The sequence below is a fragment of the Lichenostomus cassidix genome, chromosome 2, assembly GCF_008360975.1.
Source record: "Lichenostomus cassidix isolate B80296 chromosome 2, HeHo_3.0, whole genome shotgun sequence".
Lineage (NCBI taxonomy): Eukaryota > Metazoa > Chordata > Aves > Passeriformes > Meliphagidae > Lichenostomus > Lichenostomus cassidix.
In genome coordinates this window covers 97,885,378-97,912,300 of record NC_139482.1, presented here as the reverse complement: position 1 = coordinate 97,912,300, position 26,923 = coordinate 97,885,378, and positions in this window count along the sequence as shown.

Here is a 26,923-nt window from a genome sequence, read left to right as displayed (position 1 = left end):
ATTCCTCTAAAAAAGTATAAGAAAAGTTTTGCCTTAGAAAGGGAGGGGGAGAGAGAGAGAGAAAGAGCATAAGCTTAATCCAGTGCTGTATATTGAATTTTAAAGCCTTGTTAATGGAACACAAATAGCATAGGCATTAACAAAACACAATTTGTTAAAGGTTTTATAATCCTGAGCAAAGGCAGGTGGAGCATCCCATAGAGCTAGGTGATGCTAGTAACCTTTTCTTAGCCAAATACAATGTTTAGATTGGATTTTGTATTGTTGTTTCATGGTTGTTAAAACAGTGACCCTGTGAAAAATTATATTGTCTTAAAGGATAAGCTTATTTAGGGCATACTTTCCTAATTTACCAAAACCAGCTATTACTGAAGTCCACTCAAGTCCATTAATTAAAACTATTGGAGTACATGTCCATCTTCAGTTCCTTCTTCATAATTGTTTTCCCTGTAGATCTATTAAAACAGGAAGAAAAAAAAAACTTTAACTGTATTTTTGCAGAGCTAAAATAACTATTTGTCTTGTGTCAGGATATTTATTAGTGTTAATTACCCAGTCTGACATTCAGATTTTAAGTTGATTTTTAGGAGTCAGACTTTAAAAATTATGATTAGGAGATTTTCATTTAGGACAAGCAAAAGTAACTTTTTGGTTTTAAACATGAAATATTTCCATGACAGTTTTATTCAGCAAAATTCTTGAATAATCACGCAGAAGACCCATCTGTTCATAACCTCTACTAATCTAGATTATCGAGAATATTATGAGACCATGTGGGTCCTTATTTCCCTCACAAGAGAACAGTATTTTGTTCTCATGTATAATACATGGCTCAGTCCAGTATGAGATTCAGAACTTACATTAGATCTGCCAATACCACAGAAAGATTGTGAGTGGCTGAGAGAAAAAAAAAATTAATTGAGTTGGCATAAAATGTAGATAACTGTGCTACTCACGTTTAAGATTTGTCTCGTAGATGACTGACCACGAGGATTTTAAAACAGGGCTCATCACATTTCTCTCCTGGGTTTTATAACCATTTTTATGTATTTTACCATTATTCCAGATGCATGCTGCCATCTAGATTCTCTTAATATGTGAAAGCTGCAGAAAAATTTTTACACCCTGGTATCTAAGAGACCTTCAGACCATGAAACATTTTATTTATGGGCTTACTGAGAAGCAATATAGGGTACATTCTGCAAACAGAAGCAACTATAGTGGCAGGGCCATGAAACTAGTTGCCAGGTTGCAGCGGATTTAGGTCCTTTGTCTCCATAAAAGGTAGGTTTCTTCTGGGTATATACAAAGGTGCAATCTCATCAACCCTGAAAACTATACATGAATTCAAGTTAATTTAAGGCTATTTTTAGAGGCGGAGAAAAATTAGATGTCCTAGGCCCTGATGAATTTTGATGTCAAAACATCTATTTTTATCTCAGCTAGTGATGAGGATTGTCTGGTTGATTTATTTTAAAATAGAAAGTTGTCAATCGCAATGTATTATTTATTTCATTTTATGAAAGTTTTTATAAAGAGCCTCAACACCCTCCCCTTGCTCCCAAAAATATTTAGCAGAACATGCCTATGTAATTGTTTTGGGTCTGCATGACCAGGTTTTGGTAGCAGGGAGGGGCAACAGAGGTGGCTTTTGTGAAAAGCTTCCAGAGGCTTCTTCCATGTCTGGCAGAGCCAATGCCAGGGAGCTCCAAGATGGACTTGCTGGTGGCCAAGGTTGGGGCCATTGGAAATGGTGGTGACTCCTCTGTGGCAACATATTTAAGAAGAAGAAAAAGAAAGTTATTGCACAGATGTAATTGTGGCCACAGAAGAGTGGAGTGAGAATATGGGAATGGGACAGCCCTGTGGACACCAAGGTCAGTCAAGGGGGAGGGGCAGGAGGTGCTCCAGGCTCTGGAGCTGTAATTCCCCTGCAGCCCATGTAGGACAGTGGGAATGCAGAGATCTACCTGCAGCCCATGGAGGAGACCCCCACCAGAGTAGGTGGATGCCTGAGAGGAGGCTGTGAACCCGCAGGAGGCCTGTGCTAGAAAAGGTTCCTGGCAGGGACCTGAAGACCCATGGCTAGAGGATCCCATGCTGGATCAGTGTTTTGGTTTGAAAACAAACCAGTGGGAGATCAGAAGTCAGCATTAAAGTTAATAGGAAAAATTAAAAATAAGTGAAATAATATAAGGAAAAAGCACTGACAAAGTCAGATACAACCTGACACCCAGTTAGGGTGGTGGTAGCAGTTCAGTTAAATTAAGTTGAACTGAATTAAGTAATTCAGTTCAAGCAGTGATCCTGTGAAGGTCTGGTCTCCAGCTGAAGGTCCAGTGCTAGCTCTTGTCCTCTGGAAACCCAATAGACAGGACTGACTTAGGCAGTTCCAAGGCCAGGTTATATCCAGGTGGAAATGCTTGGCTCCTCTCTCCTGGGTGGAGCATCTCACAATATGATGAGATAAATCCGTGAGTCATGGGGTGGGTCCATAATGGTCCATTGTCTGTTATCCGGGGTGGGTCACTAGCAGCTGATAAGAGCTAATGGCCCACAGCTGGTGGTAATAGAATACTTAAATACATGTATATTGCAACCTAGGACAATCAGGTTTCCTGGTAGGACTTGTGACCCTGTGGGAGACCCATGCTGGAGTGGGCTGTGCCTGGAGGACCGCACCCCACATATATTACCTATGTTCCAGTAGTTCAGTAGTTGGGAAACTGTTGCCTGTGTAATGGACTCCCATTGGAGAAGTTCTTGAAGAGTTGTCTCCCATGGGAGGGACCCCATCCTGGAGCAGGGGAAAGACTCCTATCCCTAAGCAGCAGCATGGACTACACTCGATGAATTGATCCTAACCCCATTGTCCATCACGCTTGTGCTGCTGGTGGGGAGGAGGTACAGTTTGGAAATAAGGGAGTGGTGGGAGGAAAGTGTTTTTATTATTTATTTTACTTTTCATTATCCTGCTCTGATTTTGATAGTAATAAGTTCAGTTAATATTCCCAAGCTGAGCCTGCTTTTCCCATGATGGTATTTGATGAGAGATCTTTCCCAGTCCTGATCTCAATCCATGAATCTATTGCTATATTTTTCTCTCCTCTGTCCAGTTGCAAAAGGGAATGATAGAGCAGCTTTGGTGGGTGCCTGGCATCCAAGCAGGGTCAATCCACTACAGTAATGCAGCTTTTTAAGAGACAAGCAGGGGCCATTTAACCTGAAAGGCACATTTTTCTATTAGGTATAGGATGAATGCTTCTAAGTCAATAGTAACTCCAAAGCCAGGCTGGATGGGGCTCAGAGCACACTGATCTAGTGGAGGGTGTCCCTGCCCAAGGCCCAGGGACCTAGATGATCTCTAAAGTTCCTTCCTACCCAAGCCACTCTATGATTCTATGATTTTGAAGGTTTTAAAATAACCATAAACATTTCTCATTTTAAGCATAAGAAATATCAAAACCCAGTAACAGTCCTAAAATAACTTAGTCATAATGAATGTTTTTGATGCTCACGGTATGGATCAACAGAAAAAATCCAAAGCTTACTCTCAGAATGATCAGTATGAAAAATGGTTCCAGTTAGCTTTGATGATCCATCTTCACTACCTTTTGAGCTGGAAACACTTTACATGTTCAAAATTGGTCAATGATTTACTCCACAGTCATTAAACAAACATCAGTATTTGTAGAGATCTTCAGTGCTGTGAGAAAGCTAATTTTCAATTGCATCGAAATGTAACCGAGATAAAAGAGCAAATTCATATAATATCATATGAAAATAAAATGCATGTTTTTATATTCAGTGACATGCTGTAGTTTTAGACTATTGACAACTTCAATGGAACACTTTTTGATGCTGTCCATCTTCATAGTGCATTATTTTTGCAATACATACACTTCAATAAAGCATTTAAAACCATTCTCCTTGATGTAATACAAAAATGACATGTTATTACCATTATCTAGCTACTCTGACTAACTACATCTATGATGCAAAAATGTGATTTTAAGTAAGCATAATTTCTGCCTTTTTGTATCATAGGTGCTTGTTTCTGTGGCCATGATCAGTGATCAAGAGTGACTATAGAAAACTAAGATGGGTATAAGCATCAATCATTATTCAATATAGAGCTGAAAATTTGATAGAAATAATTTGTAGAAAGCACATTCACTTTTTTCAACATGTTTAAAAATTATGTTTTTAACAGATGTCAACTTCTGACATAAAAGATATCACTACTTGCATCCTTCTCAGCTTTCTGTGTAAAAATGCTTGAGATGTGAAAACAAAATACCCATACCTGAGAAGTACGAGCAAAAATATTGAAAATTGCCATATTGATACTGAAAAATACAACCTTTTTGAAGATGATTACACTTTCACATGACCTAGAAGAGAAGGCAAAGTGGGGTAATATAAACAGTGGCTGTATTTCCTCAAGCTGTATTTCAACCTATATTTCACTCACATATGACCTGAAAATGAATTACCCAACACAGCATCTAGATTTTTACAAGATGATAATTTCTGTTCTTAGAGGCAAAGTTGGATTAGTAAGTACCACATTAAAGTACAAAATTTCCACTTCTGGCTTTCAGACTTCACGTAAATTTGCTGTAAACTGCACAAATATTATATAAGTTGTGTGTCATCCCTATGTCTCTTTTGCTGCTTGGCAGAAAGACATAGACCTGCACCTGTCAAAGGAAATTTTTCTGCGGTGGTACAGCATCAATATTTTATCAGTATGGAAGTCTTTAATTTTGGTAAAAATATTAAGCCTACTTCTGATCTGACACAAGATATTGGAAAGACTAAATTTCCAAAAATGTAGCAACTAATGTTAACTGATTTGTCTGCAAAAATGACTGAGCACTGGAAGAGATTTCCCAGAGAGGTTGTGGAGTCTCCCTCACTGGTGATAGTCAAGAACCATCTGGATGCAATCCTGTGCTATTTGCTCTGGGATGACCCTGCTTGAGCAGAGAGGTTGGATCAGATGACCTAATGTGGTGTCTTCCAACCTAACCCATTCTGTGTGAAAATGATTGTATTGACCAAATGAAAAACTGTCTTTGAACTCAGCAAATTCTTGTTCCTGTACCTCAGCATGTTAGCTAGAAAAGAGAGTGGAAAAATACTGTTTTATTTTGTAGCAGAAGTATATAAATTCATATATTTGATTTTGTCTGAACTTCTGTTTGTGTTTGGATTGTAATATAAATAATAACACCAATTGAGAATGTATTTGTATTTTGTTTCTTAAAAATAGCTTTTTCAGTACAAACGTTCTCTTGGACACACTTTCTATTAAGAATATATTTTTAAGTAGGTTATCAATTTTCAACAATTGTTACTGCCACTGGTTAATTGCACGTTACAGCATCTGACTGGAAAAGTTTGGTTATAAAACAGATTGATAAGCAGTTGCAACACATTTTGCAGATGAGCTTATATGTAATTAAAGCATGAGCTGCACTCCACAGTATGTTTATTGCAATCTATGTTAATTATTTATTAAACTTTTTCAAATTGAATTGTTATAATGAAGTACAAATTGCACCATTAGTCACAGACAGTGCAAAGACTATACATGCAAAATTAGTTGCAATGCTTAAGTTTTTATGTGCTTAAGGATCTGTCAATTATAAGAAAGTTATTCATAAGAAAATGTTTAACCTTAGTGATTTTATAGTAGCATAGAATATCTGCTTCCAATGTGAAAGTAAAGGGACTGGGCACTTCAAATTTAAAGGATTTATATTAAGGCCATCTAGAACTGTATATGAAAATCAAAGAGGGGACAGAATATTTCATGGCCAGTAGTTAGATCATTATTGCAGGCAGTGGGATTATGGCATTGAAATATTTGAACCAGAAACACTTTCATTCAATGAACTTCTGCAATTCATAGAAATATGTTTACTTTTCAAGATATTCTAGTACATAAATTTTCATTTTGAAAGGTACCAATACTGCTCATATATTTTTCTGTTCTATCAAATCATCTCAGTGGAATATACCTTTGTCAAAAACCTCCACGAAAGCTCATTTTATACCTGTGAAGAAAGAAAATGGAGCTGCAATGTTATTCCTTGCTCTGAGGAGAAAATTCATCTTTTCAACCTTTTTTTTTTTGGCAGTTCTAGTCACTTCCTTGACAAATACACTTACTAGAGCTTATATCGTAGAAGCCTCTCACAAAATCCACTCAACCTGTGTTACTGCCTTCCTAGCAGCACAAATGCAGGGTGTTGAAGTTCAGGGGAAGACTGGTACCTTACAGTGAATCTTTGTGCACAGCCTCCTTTCAAGTTCCTTCACAACCAGGTAGTGTTGATCATGGTCAAAAATTACATTCAATGGTTTTTGTAGCACCTGGATTCTGAGGTAAGTCTCATCCCATCTTCTTTCATAACTCGTTTGATAGTTTAAATAACATCACAAAGATAAAAGACAGTTGTGAATATCTTATAAGTAGATGTTAACTCTGAAAATGTCTGAGTTTGCTCAGATGCGGATTGTTGTTGTAGGTCCATCTGTAGTCATATTTTGATTAACTTTTCAAACTGAGACAGAAAAAAATGTAATTTGTTACGATTACATAGCCAAGAGAAAAAAACAGACATTCACAAGAAAACTTCACCTCTTCACATCTTAATCCAGATCCCAAATTCACTCATATGGTTTACATAAAAAACTAGAAAGTGTTCCCACTGTCAGAACAAAATGAAAGTCAAAGTGACCTCAGTTGACTTAGATCAAACAGGTCCAACACCGGATTTCTTGGAGCAGAAAAACTACAGTCATCCCAAACATTTTCATTTTTTCCCTCCCTCTCCTTCCAGAAAATAATTATTTTGATAATAAGAATGATTCTCAAAAAGAAACTTTACACATAACCTTAACATCACGGTAGTCATGGTAACCTGATCTTAACAGTAGGACATCTTGATAAAAAAAGATAGACATAACAGGAGGCAAACTGCAAAGATGGTCTTTTGAGCAGTTCTGAAATAACTTCTCTGAGGTAAATGGTGATGAAATCTTTGTTCTTGTTACATGGTTTGAGCTGTTTCCCTCTCAGTGGGAAAGCAGTATGTTTGCTCTAAACCCATTTAAAAGTGTTTATTTTAGCAACATTTTTTCTTCAGTGCAGGGTAAATATTGAATAACTCCTACAGTGTATAACTCACTGGAAGAAGCCTGATTTTCCACCTTCCTGTTTACTCCTTTGCATCTGTGGGTTTCCCTATAAGGAAAAAAAACCCAACATATGTGAAGTAGTGATTTCTAGAAGTACTTCCATTTCTTTCTAAGGGTGGCCAATTGGATGTTAAAATCTGAATTTCCCAAATTGCCTCATTTTCAACAAAAATTAGTGGAATTTGATATTCAGCTATCTTTGAGCCTCTGGGTTAACTTATTTCAGAAAGTGTAATACCTAACAGGATTTGGCTTAATGGATGATGAGATAAGAACCTTGTTACCTCAGCTGTCCATAGACTACCTAAGTATGACCCAGGAACTTTGAGTTCAATAAGGTTAGAAGGAAACTTCCACTTGAATCTTTAAAGTTGACTTTTCATTTCATCCACAAGCTTATAAATTAATTATAAATGATTTTTTCACTAGACAGATCACTTTCCCTGAGGTTTGGAGAGTCATGAAAAGACATTTAGACAATATTGAAATAGTTAATACAATATTAAGCAAATACTCTTACATTAAAACTCATACATTATTGGAAAACCTATTGAAACATATAAATCTAAAGGTTTATCACAATTATTGATTATTTTTTCTTCTTCTCTATACTTACAAATCTCTTTTATTATCAGGCTCAACAGTCAGAAAAGGCTGAGAATTATTTACATTACAACCTAGATTCTACATCTATTTAATATTTAAAATATATTCCCTCACACTCAAAGAGAAATGGGCTGCTTTACATCATATTCACTATTGCTCAGATTCATAGGATTATGAGTACATGTGTGAAATTTTGTAAAATATTTAAAGTGCTTAATTTTTTCAGTGGTTTCATAGATAATGGGAAAACTCAGAGACCAGTCCTCAGCTGGTATAACTGCAGTAGACTGGGGAGGATGACAATGTGATGATTAAATCCTGCTGGTCTCTGTCCCTGGAAAGTCATCACTTCAGAAACAACTATCCCTGTGCTCTCAGTACAAAGAAATTATTTTCTTTTTCCTACTCTTAAAAAAAAAAAACCCACCAACTTCTTTAGTCAGAAGAATGTGCTTTAATTTCTTTCACCTTTTCTGAAAGAAGAAATATTCTATGAAAATATATTTTGTGACCAAAGCTTCAACAATTAAATTAAGTGGTACTCCTATGGGTTGTATTAAAAGACAGGCTAAATACCAACTGGGTTATTAACTCATTTTGAAGTCCTCTAGATTATGGATGGATAGCAAAGAGTTGTGAGGAATTATACATGAAAGCTGTTGAATATGTTTAAATAAGAAAAGAACCCCAAAGCAAAAAAGTGAGCTCTCATCTCTAATCTTGGTGGAGATGGTTTTGCTTGGCATTGTTCTCTTGATTTTTAAGGGATATTCTAAACTTTTTTTTTTTTTTTAAATTTTGTGTGTTCTTTTCTTTTGTTTGGTTTTTTGTTTGCTAGCTCAAATTAAGGATTTTTGGAGACATGATTTTCACAAGTGGTTCACATATTTTTACTACTTGCCTAATATTTTCTGAGCAGATTGTTGACATGACAACCTTATGACAAGGCAATGGTTTTAAAATGAATGAGGATGTATTTAGATTACATATAAGAAAGAATTGTTTTTTACAATGATGGTGGTAAAACACAGGAGCATGTTTTCCAAAGAAATGGTAAATACCCCATCCCTGGAAATATTCAAGGTCAGCAATCTGATCTAGTTGAAGATGTCTGTGCCCATGGTAGCAGGGTTGGACTAGACAACCTTTTAAGGTCTCTTCCAACTCAAACTATTCTACAATATTTAGAGAAGCAGATTCTCTGCTCAAGTTTTGGATTATAAGCACAAAAAAACCCATGAAAAACTGTCATGTAAATTTAATAAAAAATTGGTCAGTGTGTTTTATAACTAGTAAGGAAATAAAAATAATTAGCAGTCCCAAGAATGTATTTGTATAAACGAATTTGTCAACTACTTTCTAAGATTCTGAATGACCAGTTCAACAGCAGTATATAAATGCCACTGAGAATGCAAATGAAAAAGAGAGTGTTCAAGATATTGCTTTGTTTGCACTACAAGATTCCAATTTGAAGCCTGAGTTTGCATTCCTAGCAACCCTGGTATTCCAGACTTCTTACTTATGAAAAGTACTGAACTTATGCAGAGTCACAGCACGAGACTAATGCAGAATGTGCAGTTGTGACAACTTTCATAATTGGTCCTTTGCTCCAACACATTTTCTGTCCTGGCTAGTAGTGAAATTATGTCTTTATATCTTTTGGAATGATTTTGCACACTCTTTCCAAAATATAACTAAGATATTAACTACGCCTCTCTCCCTTTTCATGCTCTTTCAGCTGGTTCTCCTGGCAATACAGAGTACTTGCCAGGTATTTAAATAAACAACACCTCTACAGCTGACCTGCTTTTCAGAAATTAATTCATTTCTGGTGTTTTAAATGATGTGTGAGGCAGAAGCAGATCCTTTATAGATTGCAAGAGGTGTCTTGAGAATAATGCTAATTCTCGCCCTGGTTTACAGCCATTAAAATGCCATTAAAATCAATGCACCTGCTCCTTCTGTTGCTAAGCAGTTCTTTAAACTTCATTGTTGATATTACCCATTGATAGCAGAAATTTGAAACACCAGCAAAGTGCCAAAATCTATACCTATTTGTATGAGTTTGATGAAATTATCACAAGACAGAGTAAATAACTTAAGTCTTGCAACAGACTGGAATTCCAAAGAAGTTTGTTTGCTCTTTCTGGAAACAGATCATTGTATGAGAACATCAACTTAGCACAAGGAAGAAAAGGCATCACTGGCTATACAATGTGTACTGACTGGATTATTTGACTGAAGTCAGGCTTCATTGCCAAAAGGTACATAAACAAGCCTTAGTTTTAGTGATCACTTACTTGTCTCTCACAAATGCCTGACAAGCATGAAAGCCAAACATAATTTAGTTTGTTTTATATTCTATCAGAACATCATTTCTCTGTTATTTAAATCTTTTATTTTCTGCATTTTGGAGGTGTACATGTCTTGCTTGTAATCTAAAGACTATTTATCACAAATAATCCTTTCTTTCTCCCTTACCAATTGAGCAGTCATTGATTATGTTACTGAAAATTCTTTGTCCCCTTTTAAATTAATGTTTTCTGTAAAATGTTATTTTATTTTCATTTTATTAAACCAGGTGGAATTTGCAAGTAGTATTTACATTAGTCTCCAGAATGGCATGGCAGACAACTAAAGCAAATTTACTCTATTTAAGTCTCACAGGAAATTACATTTTTCAAGTAGCTGATGCTTGAAGTTATCCTCATGTATCAACCAAAGAACTTGAAAAAGCTGAATAACAATTTTCTTTGGGATAGAAAAGAACAAAGTGAAACAACGTGTTTGCAAGCTTAAATTGCAGGGTACACACACCTGAGCTAATAATGATGCTTGGTGTTTTGCCATGGCAGCCTATTTACCACTTTCTTTGCAATGGAAAATATTATGTCAATATGAGCTGATAAACAATTTATATATATGTGAGTGCATGTGTGTGTGCACAGAAAGATAAAACACAAATATGTTTTCTTCCTCCAAAAGTAGAAATGTCAACAATTTTAAAAAATCACACAAACATTGTTACAGAGGTTGCATTTACCCGATGTTCTACCAGGTGAAGGGCAAGAAAAAGGAGCATAAAAAAGTTCCCCACTGTCAATATCACATCTGAGGTCAAACAAGCAAAACCAGCATTCTAAAAGCATCAACACCTAGAAATTACTCTCTTACAACCATCACTGGGTTTGTATACTTGTAGCTCTAATTTACACCTGAAGTCCCAGTAGTTTCAATGAGAGCTGAATTTGACGCCAAAGGGCTGCAGAATGCCTTACTTAAATGTTGGCCCACCACCAGCATAATTTTTTTTTCTAATAAAGCATCAGAAAGAATCAAAAGGAGTCCTTAGCATCAGCATAGTTTCCTGTAGTCCTGGGATATATTTGCTTGCATGGCTACCATCCTATTTCTGTTAATGGTGCTGGGGATATTGAAAAGGACCTCCATGCCTATAAGGTTCAAGCACTGCATGATAAATATCTATAGATACAGCCACTGGTTATGCTCTGGTATATTGCAACTCATATAAATTGTTACTGGAGGAATAGAGAAATAAAAAGCAAAAACTCAAGAGGCAGTTTTCTTTTCCTGCTCACCTTTTACTGGTCTTGATCCTACAAATGATTTACAGTAATAACTTTATAGGTGTGCTTAGTAACTGCCTCTGTGATGCTGCTTCCATGAATGGAGATACTCTTTGAAGTCAAGTATTTTCAGAATCACCAGCTTAGATAACAAAACCTTTAGAGCCTTTTTCCGTTTGATGTGATTAGCAAGAAAAGAACAATGAATTGAAATCTGTATTTACTTTTCTTACAATCTAATGTTCTTGTTCAGAAAATAGCTCTGTGAATGCAGACCTCTTGTAACTTTAGCTGAACCCTTTTGGCTCCCACTGAAAGTGTATGTAGGCTTTAAAAAGGCTGTTTCAAAACAGAAAGAAAAATGGGAAGAAAAGCTGGCTTCTTGTACCTCTGACCTTTCAATGTTAATACCAATAGCCATTAGAGGAGCATGGAAGTTTTTCTGTTCTAGAACAATTAAACATCAAATCCCGAGATTAGACAAAACTGTATAAGGGTATCATTTCAATTTCTCAGTTTCGTCTTGAAAGAAAATAAAAACTTTTAAAAATTCACCTTTATACAATTTAATCTTTCTCTTACTCTTTTTCAAAAAACTCATTCAAGACAAGGAATAATTGCCTTTGAGTGGTAAGAGCAGCAGGAGCTGATTTTGCCATGAGAAGTAATTTGTATAATAAGTTATTTTCAGTTACTGTAGTGGTTCACTTTAGATACTGGATCTAAATACAATGTAGCCTTCCTCTTATCTTTCATCTGGTCCAGCTCACAAATACATGAAAACAATTTTGTCTTGCCATATGGCTATTTAAATAAAGTGATGTCTAAAAGTTCAACTGAAAGCCTAAATGCTCAACATGGAAGCACTTATTTGCAAATAAAGGGTCACTGGGTATGCTACAATGCACCTAATTTGAAATAAAATATAGGAAGGAGGGCAAACTTACAATTAGAAAAAAAAATTATAAAAAAGAGTGTCTTGAGAAACTTTTTTCTGCAGACTTTGAGGAAAATAACACAATTTCATGCTTTTTACCATGTTATTTGTTATTCCTGAAATATTTCTCAAGTCAGAATACAAAAAGGTTACTTGTAGCTTCTAGTTTTGCAATTTTTTGGGGAAAAACTTTGCCTATCTATGTTTGTGTAATGTATCTCTTCCCATAAAGATGTGCAATTGTGTTGCAGTGTGACAATGAAGAAGATCAGGGCAATGTTCCTCTATTTAAACTTTTTTTTTTTGGGGGGGGAGGGGGAGGTGGGGTGGGCAGAAATTTGGATCCAACAACTGATTACTGCCTTTGACAAATGCTAAACAAATGTCCTGAGCTTTCTGCTGGAAATATTTGTATGTGAGAAACTGAAGTGATGCTCAGATTTGTCTGTGTTCCATAAATCTACTGAAGTAAAAAACACTGTAGACCAAACTGGGGTAATCACAAAATAATTAAACAGTCGTTCTAACTTTCTCTAACTGTCTTTAAGCCTGATTGTAGCCTTACAACATCTAGAGAAGATCTGCAGTAGGATGTAATCTCATTTAAATTGAGTGGCAAGCAACGAGGGGAAAAATATAATTGTTTCTCCTACCTAGGAATACCTGGTAACATAGGAAACTAGTCTGAACATTAAGCAAGCCTTTATCTTAGATCTAAGTGTTCCTAGACCATAGGATGTCTCTGTGTTTCTGCAATCCATTCATCATCACCAGTAAGAAGTATTCCTATGGAGTTTCAAACATGTTGAGAGCCTGAAATTAGTTTTCTTGGGGACGATATATGATGTAAGAACATGACAGCTTGATTGCCATAATAATGGAACTGCCAAGCTTTGGCAGGGAGTGAGGCAGAAGAAGGGGGAAACATGAAACACATTGCAATTTAAACTCTGGTGTTGGTCCAAGATTGTTTTAATTTTACTCATCTACTCTGAGTACCAGAATAAAAAATAATTTTTAAAGCCTTCCGATGTTAAATGGCTCTTGGGGGATGTGAAATTATTATCTCACTCACAAATTTATTTGTACCCTGTATACATGTTTTACTATGAGTTTTATTTGTCGTAGTCTCATTATTTTTATCTTGAGAAAATATTCTTATTTTAGCCTAATTGGTTTCCCCAGTACAAAAACCAGAAAATAAAAATGTGGCACATTCCTGCAACTTGACAAATATTTAAAGAATTTTGATGGGGAAACATAAAGCTAGGTAGATTACAATTGTTTTCCTTGGGTAACTCTCATATTCATAGTTGTTGGCTGTGAAAGTAAAGATGAAGAGATTAGATTTACATGCAATATATTTCAACAGAAAAGATCCTCATGTGTCCTGTAGTATTCATATATAATACATAGGAATATTAATTGTACACATTTATAACATATAAACAACAGAATTGTTTGTTCCATTCAAATGTACTAAATACTTTAGTACAAGAAAGATAAAGAGTAATTCCTCCTGAAGTCAAACTACAGGTAAAATCCTAAGTAAGCAGAACACAATTTTAGTGCTGTGATTCCACTGAAGCAGCAAGGTCAATATTCCCTTGTGAAATGTTCCACTGTCTCTTTACTAATCTACCCAAAGCCTCCACTTCATGGAGTGATACTAAGGTTCGACAAACATGTAGCAGAGCTGATTTAGCTAAACTGTATTTATACCCCTCACTGAGTTTTCAGAGTGATTGATGGTCAGCCACATTATCCAGTTATCTCCTGCTGGTGCTGCAGTGGTCTGATCCTGCTTCCTTATCTAGATGAGATCCCAGACAACTGTTAATGGTGGTACCCAAGTGCTTCATCTCCCAGACTGAATGCCAGTACACATATACTAACCTTCTTATTTAACAAGTCAGCACAAGAATGTGACATATCGACGAGAGGGAACTCACGGCAGTCTCAATATGAGATATAGAGTAAGCTCCATTTTATTTCACCAAACGAGAAACTTATATACTGTTACAGATGTTACTAATTATAGTTACACACGTATCTGCAGTCTGTTCTCACACATTCAGGGATCCTCCTGTTGACTCCCTTATTCTTTTCTCATAACACTTCTGACTCCCTATTCTTTCCCATGACATTCTTCCCACAGCTCAGAAACACAGTTGTGGTTCCCAGGTGTTAGTTTCTCATAACAGCTTGTTAGGATTTTTATTGAGGCCTGACTATGCTGAGGCTTTGCTCAGGCCTGTTTAGTTAGCATAAGTTTTGCTGGAAAACTGTGTTTTCCAACAAGAATGGGTATTTGAATTTGGATATCTTGACAAAATAATGCATTTCATTTTATTTAAAGCATCTCCATATGGATTCATAAAGATTGTGAATGCCCTGTATTACTATTTCTGTTGCTTCAGCAAACAGTAACATGTCTGTACAATGTTGCAGCCTGCAACTTCCATGGCATAAATGTCCCTGTCTTTAAGTAGCAAACAATGGGTTAATACCATCACCAGCAATTGCAAGCAATTTGGTCTTGCTCTACCCATTGTAATAGAGGCTTTTTGAACAGCAAAAAAAAAAATCCTCTTGATTAATTTAGTGACTACTAATTAATATATGGTGGTCGAGCCTGTCGATATTCGCTGACAAGGTTATCATCAAGATGTCAGTGAGCGGCAGAGTGAATATCTGAAAGAGTTCAATGGATTCCAGCCAAGAAATAATAGAGGGGAGAGTGGCAGGGATAGATAGTAAACTATTGTATCACTGTGGAAAACCAGAAGACAATGGGTAAAAAATGTCTGAGCCTCATGTTTGCTCTAAAGAAAGTTTGTTTGGTCACAGCAAGAAACTAATAGTTAATTAAATTAGAAGCAGCTTGTGCTTGCAGTGTTCCTTCTACTGAAGTCTAAAGAAAGTTATGTCATTAATTCCAAAAGCACAAGAGTTGGCAACATAGTAGCTAGTATGACTCTGAAACAAACAAACAAAAATCTCTTAATAGATTGTGGATAGGTTAATTTTCTACATGAGGACTGTAACAGTCTTTAAGCACTCTGATTAAAAAAAGTCTGCCAACAATATATGTCCTCTAGTTCTTTGGAATCTCTGAATACCTGTGATAGGTAGAGAACTGCTGCTACTTCTAATGTAGAAAAAGTACAATGCATCATAGAGATAAAAGACAGATTTTTAAAGATAGAGAAGGGCTTAAAGATGAAAATATTATATTTGTCAAAAGCAGGGGAAAGCTAGACATGTAACTCCTTAAGATATTTCAATCATTAGAAAGCAACGGAAAATAAATGTGTGGACCCTTTAAAAAAATAACATTGGTTGTATCATTAGTCACAGGCATAAGTTTCAAAAACCTGTTGTTGGGTGACTTTCTGGTGTCACAGAGAAACTCTAGATTATAAATAGCAGCTGAGATTCCTCTCTGAAAACCTTGCCTCTGAAAAGATATTTGAAACCTTTCCTGGAGCCAATGGCAGTATAATTAATTAAAGTCAAAGCCAGTGTAATAATATTGCATCACTAATTCATATAAAGATATTTAGCTGAGAGCCTTATAGTCATAAAAAATCTTTGCCAGAAATATGTTCCTCTTCTCCATGTGCTTTGACCAAATCTTGTGAGTTTGTGCTACATAAGGATTTGGCAGATTAGCATTAAAAGTTGTCTTAAAAAAGAATAGAAACTCTCATGGAATATTTTGTTCTAATTGTTTCAGAAGCAAAGAAATCCTGAATTCAGAGAACTATCATTTTTTTCTTCATAATGTGTTTTTACTCTTAATCATTCATGCCCATGTTCCTGAGCTACTCCTCACAAATCTCTTGCCACCTGAACTCCTCTGCTTCATAATATTCCTTCATCCTATAATCTATTTTTCTCTCCTATCCTCTTACTACTTCTTCTTTCCCATTCCCTCTACTATTTCATTTTCTGCATGTTTCCTGATTTGCTTCTGGCTTCACAGTGATTCCTCTTTCCTGTTCCTTATATTAATAATGTTTGCTACAAGCTGTGAATGACAAGGATGTCTGAACAAATACAGTGTGCCTCTTTTATTCTCCATAAAACCATGTGAACAATAAAGTGACTGTCTGCATATCACAAGGACAGGGAACACAATGCCTTATACTCAAAGGAATAGGTTATGGTTATTCTACTTTGAGTAAAGAACTTCATGGAGAGTGGCAGGAACTAAAGCACCTTAGAGATTTCGGTTTGTTCCAGCTGAATTGTCATTGTCACTCTGCAATCTGTGACCTGTCTGCACTTCTTTACTGAAGCTGTCTCATAATTAACAAAGCTACTGTGTTCTGAACCTTGTGAATACTGTCATAAAGGGCATTGCTTGGATTGTCCAGCTGGCAAATAGAGTTTGGCCCTTACAGGAGCCTTGGGCATCCTGTTCTGCAGGTGACATTGATTAGATGTGCTGTAAGGAAGAGATGACATTTTAAAGGTTTGAATATGCAAATGATTCTTTTCCCCACAGAAAGGATAGCCTTATGAAATGTTGCAGAAATTACTCTAACAGCTCATAAAAAAACCCAACAAAACCCACCAAAAAAAGAAAAGGCTCAAACCTCCTCACATATTTGAGAGAAGCAGCAAACAGGAGCTAAAACTGGAGTGGGCTGTGACAAGTCTGTGTGTTGAAAATTATCATGATCACTTACATTTTCTATGCTCTTTAATGTGTGGGTACTGAATGGCTTCCATGCCTTAATTGTGTGACTGAAACAGTTTACTGAGTTGGTGCAGCTGTACCAACTCAGTAAGCTCTGAGTTGGTACAGCTGCACCAGGTCAGCAAGCTCTCTGCCCTCCCCCTGTCTGGTATCATACACAGCGACTCCAGTATTTCCCACAAGACCAGCAGGTTCCTGAGACATATGGCTTCTCTCACCCCCTCTTCCTCTCACATCCTCCTTCCAGCAGCAGGGGTGATAAGGAAACCTCCCCTCTGCACTGCAATCCATCTCACTATTCTTTTTCCTCCTTGTTGGGCATAGCTTCAGAGCTATCAAGTCTTGTTTGGTAAGAGACTCACAAAAGTGCTTCACTTCAGGAGTTTCCCTGCTGTCAGTTTTCCTTCAAGCTTTTAAATGGTGAAACCACAGACCTTTCTCCTGTAGGAGAATGCCACAGGCTTCCTCTGCAGAGGCAACATACTGGATCTGCTACCCTCACTCGCCTGAGCTTGATGTTTAGCAAAGTGGAATAAAGCAGCTGCTCTGTAATTCAAGTAGGGATGTACATTATGGTCAGATCCTGCAAATCCTCCTACAAGGCACACTTTCTAGTGGCAGCATAGACCAAGGACTCCCATGGGCTTTAACCTGATAAATGATTCTATGCTCCTGAATGATCAAAATAAATTTAATGTGTGAGGAGCCAGTTGAAAAACTAGCAAAATCCAAACATATAAGTTAAATATGTTTTCATCTCTTTGTAACAACTTTAAGCCTGTTTAATCTTTTTTTTTTTGGTGTCAGTATAGGTGTGGGCATTGAGATCTACTTTCCTTTCAGCCAGATTAATCACTGTTTTCCACTGCAGAAGTAGCTGGCACAATATAAGAATAGAGATGTGCAAGCAGAGAGAGACAAAACTGATCCCTCATGAAACATATCTTGAGGAAAAAAACATTCACAAAATCCATATGACTATGAGCCAACAGGCATGACATATTTTTCAACCTCAAGACTCTTTCCCAGTTGTTCAATTAATATAATTTCCCTTTTAGTAGTAGCCATCCTGAAGATATTTTTTGCATTCTTCCAAGCATCAGCCATGTAACTTTATTTTGCTCTTTCTTAGCTAGCTGTTCAGTCATTTATCTTCAGCACTGTGATTCCAAAAAAGCATCAAAGCATTGCAGAAGTGATGAGCTATGAACAGTGCCCAAACCAGGCATTGCCAATCTTCTATTTTAAAATAATTGCATGAGGGATACTGGCATTAAAAAGCAAGCTTTGAACTATTATTAAATAAACAGCTTATATAATTCTAAGAAGACTTCAGTAAAACAAAACAGAAGTGGATCAACAACTTTTCTGCCTATGAAGGTTAATGGGGCTCTGTCACTGAAACTTTATAGGAACAGTCCTCACCAGATGTTAGGACACTGTCTTATTAATGTTAGATCATTATTATCATATTTCATTTATTAATGTCAAACATAAGATGTCAAAACGAGAATCTTGAACACTGAGAGATGATCTTTGAAGTAGGCATTTATTTGTGCAATGCTGGATGGCCCATTTTGGTGTCTGGACATCCACATTTTTTACCGTGTGTCCTACATGGGTGTTTGGATTGGCAAACGCTGAATCTGGGACCAGCCAGACAGAATTTGGCTCAAAGTGAATATAGGCACTGAGGGCTGAACATTTTTCAAATCAGGCATTCAGTTTGGCAGAAATAATTAATGATCACCCCCAAAAATACAGGCTTAAATGATGAAGAGAGCAAATGTGACCAACAGGCAAAATTTCCCTGAGCCACTGTGGAGATCTGTCTCAAATTATAAGCAGTGACATAAAATGGAGACATAAAGATTTGCCCTTTCTTGTGATGTAGTGACCAAAGACATCAGGGGGTTTACATCATCATGCTTATTCTTTTTCATCTTTGTCACATTATCCAGCTGAAACAAGTATTAAAGATGATTTGTGCATACGTCCAAATAGATAGGTTGCATATGTAACTACATAGACATTTCAACACCAATATATTTAGAAATATTAATTCAGTACACATTTAAGAGTTCATTTCAGCAACGTAAAGGTGCTTCCAATGTGCAAAATTGAAATGTAAGATCTTAAATGAAACAGAAAGAGGGAATTTATGCACTCTCATTCTCCAGAAGGAAGTAGAATATAGTAATCTTTGGATGGATTTTAAGACTTTACTTTTAACTAAAGTTCACAGTATGGTAATGAGCTGTTGATTTTTGTCTTCAGAAAATGTTTACATCCAGTAGAGAGGCTTTAGACATCTGGCATATGTAAGCACGGTAGAGGGTTATTGCCTAAGGGATAATAAATGAGGGGAAAAGCATCCCTCCAAATGCACTCAAAATAAAAGATGAGGTTGGTATCTTTGCAGTTGGAGATTGTATATCATCTCTTAAGGTTATCTTAAGTCTCCCTAATTATAAAGCACATTACAAATTATTTGTCTTAAAACAAATAATGTAATTAAGCAAATATTTATTTGTAAGAAAAATATACTGAAGCTTAAATTTTCCATGTGTATCAATTTTATACACACTTGAGTTAAAATCAACAAGATTTAATCCAGCTTGAAAAAAATGTGCTGGGAGACCCTGGAAAACAGAGAGAAACATGCTTTAAATCTCACTAAATAATCACAAAATGCCTCAGACAGAATGCTACAGCACCATAAAATATATATAATCACTTTTTAGAATGCTCCTAGGTAATGAAATATGACTTCCTGTTTTTAGGTCAGTGGATCAATGTATTTGTCTTTCCCAAACAGAAAGTGGTTTTGTATAACAGGATGTCATGCCCTGAGAGAAAGGGGAAAGTAAGAACAGAGGTCTCTAGAGCATTGCCCAGTGTAAATCACTAAGCACAGCCTCATAGCAGCCAAAGCACTCCAAATCACAGCCCAATGGTCCAACCTGCAGGGGTCAACACAGGTTTGACATTAGTGACTCTTAGCATTCACACTTTAAAATCCAGTGATATATTGACAAGCATATAGTTTATGAGGAGAACAAATATTCAAGCTTGATTGTTACATTTTGCTTGTCTTGTGTTTTTGGTTTGGCTCAGTTTATGGGTTTTGTGTAGGGGTTTTACCTGGTAGGATGGAGAGCAGCAGGGAGAGAAGATACAGGAAACTAGTTGGAAGAGACTACAATGTCTCATTGGTTCATTACCAATCTCAAACCCATTATTTTAAACCAATTTCTTTCCCCAAGGATCATACTGAAATATATTAAAAGAGCACAGAGGGAAAAAACAGCATAGAGGGGAAAAAACTTCTCTTTTTCTTTGGAAAACAATTTTTTAATGGTTTAGTCATTATGAGAAAAAAGTCTTTCTGGTTAAGTGTCATGACTGCTGTCATCTTTAGTTAGCTGTAACTCAGTTAGCATCATGTCTCACTCCAGTTTTATTTTATAAATTCAGGAGAATAGGCAAATCCAAAATCCACCAGGGCTGTCAGAGCAGTGGTTACAGAGATGCTTTCCAGAATTCATTTCCACTTGCTTTTTTATAAAGGCCTCTCTTTATATATCTTTTTTAAATGGATTTGACATTACAGATACATTTTCTTAAAAAAGTACTGAAAAGGAGACCCTGTTACATTGCTGTAAATTTGACCTCCATGGCTAAATCTGAGCTCTGCAGTAACATTACTTGGGCAATAGCTTTTCTGTGGGCTTACAGCACACTAGTATCACCACAGGAAGATAAAATGAATGAAGATAGTAGAAGCCTGCCTTTGAAGTTGTTCTAAGCATCACCACTCAAAAATCATCCAGGACAAAGGATTGTGCTATTAATGATGAACAATAGCAAATATTCAGTAGCAACAGGCACTGAAAAAATTAATTAAGAGACTATGAATCACACTTGTACTGACTGATGTGTAAAGCAAAATCAGACAGTAGGGGCAACATCATTTGCGCTTGTACTGGGGTACTTTGATAGGCTTCTATACTCACATTAATCATTAACCTAACTAAGCTATTTCTAGCTGGAGGAAAGTAATCTTCTTTTAATGTCTGCTTAGTTCTGAGACTTTGTTCTGATGGCACAAGAGAGCATCTTCTGCTGTTCAGAATGCTTGCCATTCCGAAACAGGTTTATGAAAATAATACTTTTTCTCTTGTTAATAAGGTAAATGTCAAATTGCCAAAGAAAAAAAAATATGTATAAAACTGGCAGAAAGAAATGCAGAGCTATCTTCTTTGGTTTCTCTAACTCCTATATGAATTCCTGGTCTTTAAACCTATAGGTGGTCAGCATCATTTGAACACCTTGATTTCCAAATAAAGAACTGGGGAAAACTAGTGCTGTTAAAGAGATATAAAAATGTCCATGTAAAAATTCTGAGGTTTGAAAAAACTAAGATTTTATTACAGATGTGCCAGCCAACCTTACACAATAAGGGAAATCAATTATAATTTGGTAGCTCAACTCATAACTTTTCTGTTCTCCAGAAAGCTCAAATATATTTTTTCACAGGGCAACGATTCCTTAAGAAGTGACCCTTTATGTCAAACTCAGCTGTTTCTTGATAAATTTCAACTTGCACTTTTTACCTAACCAGGCAAGAAGAATTTTTCTTTTTTTTTAGTAAACTAGTCACAGGTTTATAATGCATAAACCCATTGGAATTGCCAGAATGTTAGGAAAGCAAGGATTAACACCCAGTAACAACAGAGAAGTCCAAAACTGATGACTGTTTACTTCTCAGACTGGCTATGGACTTTAATGGACTGGTAATGATTAGAGCTAGTGACTGCAGTTAGTAAGACTGACCTATGGAAAAAGCTGCCCTTTTTTCTCCACCTCAATATCTATGTAGCAACTGGGAAGAAACCTGCACATTTTCACTGCACCAGAGGCTCTTCCTACCTTTGAAAACTTTCAACCCAAAGAAGTAAGGATAAAACTAGGTGGAATAGATATTGTGGTATGTATGAAGATGAAAGAATGAAAGCTGAAAAGCTGTGAGGGGGTTCTAGGCAGTAGGAAAAGGAAGGAAGGGGGCAAGCAGGGTAAGATGTTGATACAGTGAGGGGGAAACCTTTGAAACAAACCTCCACATGTAAGAGATATGTAAAAACAATGCTTTCATATCTGATCTGTTCAGAATCTGCAGGGATTCCCAAGTTCAGGTTCAACCCTGAGCTTTTCTCATGGATGTTCACACACTGTGTGTGTATGTGTGTGTGTGGGATTTTTTTACACCAAACAACTGCTTTGATGCCTGACCCATAGAATTACATTGGCAATTTCTATAGAATTTTTTTCATATTTACATTCACTGAAAGAAAATGTGTTTTTACTGAGTCAACTTATCACAGGATGTATTTAATTAACAGCTTATTTAAGATGATCTGAAGTAATAATAAAGCAATAACAAAACAACAATTAAGATTGTTGATAAAACAACTAAATTCAGATTTCCATCACATATAATGCTACAAGAATTACTTATATCTGTATATAGGTACTAGGGGACATTATGCTTTCTGTGCTGACTAACTATCACTGTATCTGTATTTTTCTAGCCCTCTTCACCAAAGCACATTTGGGAAACAATCATGGGAGATTTTTCTATAAAATTCAGTCTTTAAACATTCTTTCATTCTCTGGAGATAAGAACTGTCATTTTCTTGCTTTTTAAAAAATTGTTTTTATTAAACAGTTTCCTTAAAAGATTTTAAAGGATAGTTTATTATTAATTGATAGCATCCTGTCCTTTGGCAAAAGAAGAGCTTCTAGATAAATTCTAGCTGAAATATTATAAATAGAATTAGTGATCTCATGCAGCATCCATTTCTCAGAATTCAGGATACATCAACTCAGATATCTATACAAAAATAAATGTAAATGCAGTTGTCTTTGACACAGAGAGTTGAATGAAAACTATTTTAGCCAGTTCTTCTGCAATGGTAATGGTAGTTACACAGCAAAATGGATAAGAGAGTAAAAAACTTTAAATGCTATCAAAATATGTTTTAATTTTGGGATAAAGGAAGCGAATAAATGGCCAACAGTTTTCCTATCTCAGAAGGTCTGGCTTTGACCCAGCCAAAAATGAATCTTCTTACTGATCTTCATCCCCTTTTATTATATTTTCTTTTAAAATCAGTCATGTTTTGCTAAAATATGTACAGCTTGAGGAAAATCCTGGTTGAAATATAGTATTAATGCTCTTTCTAACAGCCAATGTATTAGTTATACCAGCATGCTGGAGATCAAATGCAACTTCCTACAGTTCGGCAGAAAATTCACAAAATACATCTGGAAAATATAAATTCCCACTCTCACACAATGGTGATCATTACTTCTGAAAACTCATGACTATCCCAAAAACTAAGAGTCATTTCACCGCCACTAAGGCTGTCTCTTAATCAGAGATGAAGGAAAAGTCCACAGAAAGGTTGGTTAGGATGGATTTCAGTCAGTGAACTCAGCATAAGAGAATGTTGTCCTGGTGCATACTGCAAAGCCATAGAAGATGCTGAGACGTAGCAAGCCTGCTGGTTGTAGCTCCCACATTAGGTCATGATCCACCATCATCACAATTTCCTTAGAAATTTCCAGTGGCTGACCTTTTCCAGGGCAACAGAAAACAGAGAAGAAATTGAAGTAAGCAATTTTTATTTTCTCTGTGGCTTAATTATCTTATTTCTTCTGTAATTGCTGAATAGTGGACAAAGATACTTAGAGTTGTATCTGTGGCCCTGAAGTCTGCATCTATTCCTTGAGGAACATTATAATAACCAGAAAGTGCTGCCCAGCTGAAGGTGTGTTAGTAAAAAGCACTGATTGAAACCATGTGTAAAGAAATGTCAAGGTCCTCTGGGAGGGCATCTGCATCTGGAATCTTTTAGATGCCACCTAGGGAGGAAGAAAGATAAAAGTAGACTAAATCTCTCTTATTCTTTTGGTATTTGCAATAAAAGTAGCTGAGTCAGGATTGCAATGCTGAAATTCAGAAGGGAGAAACAGTTTCTTCTGCAGCCGATGAAGGTAGATGATGAAGGATTCATCATAGGAATCAATGTGCTCCTGGGATTTCCCATATAAAGCTTTAGATTCAATTAAATTGAAAATGTAAAATCTAGGAGTACTGAAAACTCAGTAACATTCAAACATCCAAACAGAGATGACATTTTGGAAACCAAATGAGGTTTCCCTGAAAACTGCAAGGAATCATAATTTAGAATAGACCTAAACCCCTGCTATTTGTACTTATAAAATAATAGGAAACAGGTAATTTTTCACTTCTTTCTCAATGTGCCTTGATGGATGTCACTCAAAGACATATCACTGTTTGGGCTGGATTCAGCCTGCATTTCATGTTTGCATTTGAATTTAGGTCTGTCACAACTGATAAAGAGTGATAAATGTGACATTACTGCATCTAAAGATCATTAAATGTCAGCTCATGCACTGGCAGCAAAATGGCTGGCAGAAAGTCAATGATGCAGGAACTGTATGGAGTGTGAAGAGTGGAGATGGATCTAGGGCAGCAGGGAGTCATGCAAGCTGTGAGCAATCAATCAATCATTTTATGCTGAGGGAGAACAAAATGAGATGTAAAGGGAGTTCTCTGTGTACAGGTAGAGAGAAAAACTTCTTGTTTATAAGTGTTTTGATTCATGTTTGTGTGCATTTACTAACCATGAAGGAAAATAATAGGTCAGTAAAAAGCATTCATTGTACTCCAGCCAATTTCTTTTGATAATTCATCTAAAAATTTATATTCTTCTGTGGGTTTCAAAAATAATTTATTTGTCTATTTATCTTATTTATCTCTTACTAGAGCCTGGGTAGCTTAAGTTTATTATTTCCTAAGTTTTGTGTAGTATCATAACTGCAAAAACTTGTGTAAATAACATAATTGACTTCTGATTTAGGTAGAAAACAGTAAAAAACTCCAGCAAAACAAAAACCAGCACACAAATGGAATCCTTTTCTGTAAGAGCATCTGTAAGTAAATATATGCAAACTGACTTAATTTTTCTTTCATAAACAACAACACAAAAAAATATGGTACAATTTTAACTTTCCTTTTTTTGAAGAATAAATCAAGAGCAAACCCATTTGTATTTCTGGCGTATGCCAACAAGAAAGCTGCACAACCTTGATGTAATGACTTTTGTCCATAAAGATTACCCAGTTTGATTCTGAGTAACACAGTGATAATATTCTTCTAAAAGAAAGATATTTCTCTCTTCAAACCACTTTCTAAACCTCCAATCAAGACTGAAATTCTTTTGAAAATTCTAGGAAAATACCTTTTCAATTGGAAAATGTTATAGAAAATAGAACATATAAAAAACAGTCCTTTCAAATCCCTGTAAACTCTCTGTAGCATTTAGTGTCCCCTACAGAATTTCTTTGCTGGCCAATAAACATGCTCTATTAAACTAAATTCAGTCCCAAATGCAGAAGTTGAATTCCATGTATTTGCCTTATGCAAAAATGAAAAAATAATCTTAGCTATGTTTTCAGCACATAAAAGAGGTGATCTGAGTTCAACCTCATTGTTTAAACTGTATTAGAATATTGCTAAATGAACAAGGCTGTCTGTGAGTGTGTAGTAAACATGACTCTGATTAAATCTTTTTCTTCTCTTCTAACAAGTCATTCAGACCTTACACTTTAATAAAATCTTTTACTAACATTAAAAAAAAATATTAAAACTGAGACAATTTTGAGAGAGTATATTATAGATTTCCTCTAGCATTGCTAACAAGAAGATGCCCAGGGCATGGTCCCTTGCCCTGTTGGGGAGCTGCTCAGTGACAGCGCAGTCTGCTTCCCAGACAAAGCAGAGACTCGAAGTCCTGTGTGTTCAGTGCCTGCTTTTCACAGTCTGTAACATTTTAAATGTCACATTTTTCAGAGTAATTTCATCCTGTTACACAGATGTCTTTCAAGAATTCACACCGCTTTGTCACTAGAGTCATCCCTGTAGTAAAATTAGAAATACTTGAGTACACTGAAAAAGTGACAAGGGATTTGGAAATGGACAGTAATTACTAAATATGAAGTTAGCCCTAGTTCTTCTCTCAAACAGTTAAGACAGGTATTAACTAAGCAGTTAAGGTCCTGTCTTTCTTACACGAGTTAATTACAAGCAAACAACGAAAAGAACAAAGAGTAAGATTTTGAGTTATCTTTCAATATATTTTTCTTTTCATGTAATAGTTTAGAAAATGAAGCAGAACCTCTGTCATGTGTAAGGGTAAATTAAACAATAATCAAATGTGAGCAGTGTGTATTTGTGATGGTTTTGTCTGGAGTAGAGAGAATTTTCTTCACAGTAGCTGGTATGGGGTTGTGTTCTTGATTTGTGCTGAAAACAGTGTTAGCACAGGGAAGGTTTTGTTACCACTGAGCAGTGCTTGCACAGAATCAAGGTCTTTGCTGTGTCTCACCCCACCCCACCAGTGTGGAGGCTAGGGGGACACAAGGAGGTGGGAGGGGAGGTGACACAGTCAGGGTAGCTAACTCCAAGTGACAAAGGGACATTCCATACCATATGGTGTCATGCTCAGTATTTAGGCACGGGGGGAAAAAGAGGGGGAAATTGTTAAATTGTTCATAGTGATGGTGTTTATCTTCCCAAGTAATCACCATGCATGAGGGAGCCCTGCTCTCCTGAGGATGCCTAAACACCTGCCTGCCCATGGGAATTTTTTAATAGATTCCTTGTGTTGCTTTCCTTAAATGCACAGCCTTCACTTCATCTATTAAACTGTCTTTATCTTAACCCATGTGTTTTCTCACTTTTATTCTTCAGATTCTCTCCCTCTTCCACAAGGGGAGAGTGAG